Source organism: Camelus ferus, chromosome 10, assembly GCF_009834535.1.
Source record: "Camelus ferus isolate YT-003-E chromosome 10, BCGSAC_Cfer_1.0, whole genome shotgun sequence".
Classification (NCBI taxonomy): Eukaryota; Metazoa; Chordata; class Mammalia; order Artiodactyla; family Camelidae; genus Camelus; species Camelus ferus.
The window spans coordinates 6,248,964-6,251,770 of record NC_045705.1 but is presented as its reverse complement, the minus strand read 5'-3'; the positions used below and the strand labels follow the sequence as shown (position 1 = coordinate 6,251,770).

General features: G+C 36.9%; 1 pseudogene; it reads right to left on the bottom strand.

Annotated features, from left to right (window-relative positions):
• Positions 1 to 1,432: 1,432 nt before the first annotated feature.
• LOC102505862 lies at positions 1,433 to 1,903 on the bottom strand (annotated as a pseudogene).
• Between the last annotated feature and the right edge of the window lie 904 nt (positions 1,904 to 2,807).

Below are 2,807 nucleotides of genomic sequence, written 5' to 3'. Positions count from 1 at the left end.
CAAACAGGAGTAGATGGATACATCAGTGTTTTACTGAATCAGTTCATATTTGATTCTGTAATTTTACCTAATTCTTAAATACTAAAATGTATTAGAAAAGTCACTGGTCTTCTAATTATTTTTCTCTAACTGTGATACATCACAATTATATATTAAACATTCTCTTTCAACTACAAATAATGTGTGCTAAATTTGCAAATGGAATGTTATAAATGTTTCCCTAGAAATGCAGTAACATTAAAAGGGGAAATTTTTCAAACTAAAATGAAACGTTTTTAAAAAGCACCAGAGTCCTTACTTCTCATATGTGCTCCAAGGAAAGGTGGCATTGCCTAAGCACTCTGGATAAAACAGTCCCTACAGAGGCTGCTGCCACTTGTAACCCTAAACACCAGCTTCACCACCACTAACTGAGGCTCATATTAGCCTGTTTATTTCCATAACAGTACTTGCCATACACCGTCTGTAACTTCTTCCAGATATACCATACTCATGAGTTCAGCTCAGTGCCTGGTAAATAAAATCTACTTAAAACACAATTGACATTAAAACAGCACGTTACATTCTCTGTCACGTGTTAAGCCCCAGGATGATATAAACATTCTGTAAACTCATTATAGATCTAGTCTTCTTTTTCTTGTCATTCAACTCTCCTAGGGTATCACTCTCATTTCTGCGATTTAAGGTAATTCCAATACATGTCTGCATTTCATCCCACAGAGTTGGTAACAGAGGAAAAGGAGATGTCTCCCGAACATCAGTTACCTCTTAGAAGTTGCTTGGATGATCTTTGGCTTCTATTTATTTCATTGGTCATATCTAGCTATTAGAGAGTTGGGGGGATATCACTGTTATGCGCAGTGATATGATACGCTAAAATTTGGTGTGTTTGATGCCCTTAGGGAAAAAAAAAGTAGTTGAAAAATCCTGGATTATCAAAAAAATGATACCTTGGCGATAACTTTTATCACCATTGAATTTTCTTTTCCTGGGTGTTTCAAAATTGGCAGAGTGGCCTACAATAATTTTACTGGAAACAATTTAAAAATAATAACAATAATGATAAAAATCATTGCAAATCATGTGAAATGACAATAGTGAGGATTTCAAGATTATCTAACTAGAGAAAAATTAAATTAAATTTGTCTATTTGACTTCACTGAAAAGACATTTAGCAGTCTTGTGCAATTACAGTAAAAGGAATTTTTTTATATTCAAAAAAAATAGTATAGATAACAAGATTTTAGTGATTAAAAAGCCTTCGAGATTTTTCTTTTCCTCCCCCCCCCCCAAAATATCAACTTTTATTTAAAAATGTTAAACTTACTACGGGCTGTACAAGAAAGATCAAATATGAATTCTTTAAACATACAATATTTGAAATTAGAACATTTTCACTTCTAACTAATATTTTTTAAGTTGCAAGAGCATTTCATGAAGATGTTGTCTGTTTCAAATACTGAATAAGAACTTTCCCCTCACTCTTTAAGACCCGCAAAAGCCATTTTAGTTTCAGGGATATATTTCTTTGGGTTCTCCAAATAATCCATAATAGTTTCCTCTCCCCAGATAATACCTATGTTTTTGTTTGCATCAGAATAAGAAAATTCTGGTGCTTGTTCTGTTTTTCTGCCAAAAAGGCCCCAGAAATTTGGACCAGTCTCGTGTTTCTAAAGGAACTTTCCACTGAGCACATTTCTGAACAAAGATCTTCTTGCCTGCCTCAGCGTCTCCCACTTCGTTGTGGGTTTTGTTTTCCTTCAGTTCTTGTTCTTCGAAGAATGGATGCGCAGGACCAGTGGCTCCGTCCTCGGCCGCTCCGAAGAACCTTTGGTGTCACCACGCTGCGCCCCATGTTCGCGGCTGGAGGTCCTGCCGCAGTGCCTCGAAGACCCCACCCCATCATGTGCTTCCGGTGGACGTCAGCCAATGGCAGATCAGGCTCCATCAGCGCCTCCGATTGGCCCCCAGATCCCGCAGGATCGCAACTCTCGCAGGAGCTTAAAGCCCCGCAGCGCCAAGCAGTCGCTGACTGAGTCTCAACGTGACAGAGTGAGTATCCTTCCAGCGTGGTGGTCCTGAGCCTGGCTTTATTTGTTTAGATTTTACTTAACCAAAGAGCTAAATCATCTGTATATATTTGCAACGTGTACCAATTCTTGCTTGAGGAAGGTACTATACATTTTACGAATGGTCCATTAGTTAGTTTTTTTTTTTTATTTGAACTTTAGAATTAATTTATTAAAGACAAGGAAATTGAACTTTAGGCAGCCGCTTTCTACTCTGAAGTGTAAGAAATCCTTAATATGATTACATTGAAGTTCCTTTAGAAACGTTCTTCCTTGGAGATTTTTCTTACTCAATTTGTGTATTTTATAAATGAGGAAGTTAAAGTACATAGATTTAAATGTCATTCTCAAATTCACAATGCAGGTAGCAAAAGAGATGGGAATGAATACCATTTTCTTTTTACTTATGCTCTTTACTTTATATCATAATGTCAGGTTAGATTTTTTTAATAAGAGTATCATTTGAATATGAGGGCTCAGTTTATTACCCAGTCTGTCTTCTCATAATATGAATGTGGACAGAAAGATGTTATTGATCGGCTGTCTTTCGTTGCCCAGACTCCATTATCCAAAGTGGTGGCTGAAGTTTATATATTCTCAGAGGAGAGAAGTGATGTGGGAAACATGTTCAGGGGTAGACAGCAAATTCATCTTGGGAGTTTGGAAGGTAGAAGATAAGTATCTATGATCCCAGTATACTTTGAGCTGATTCTTCCGTTTGTACTTTGAGCTGAAGAA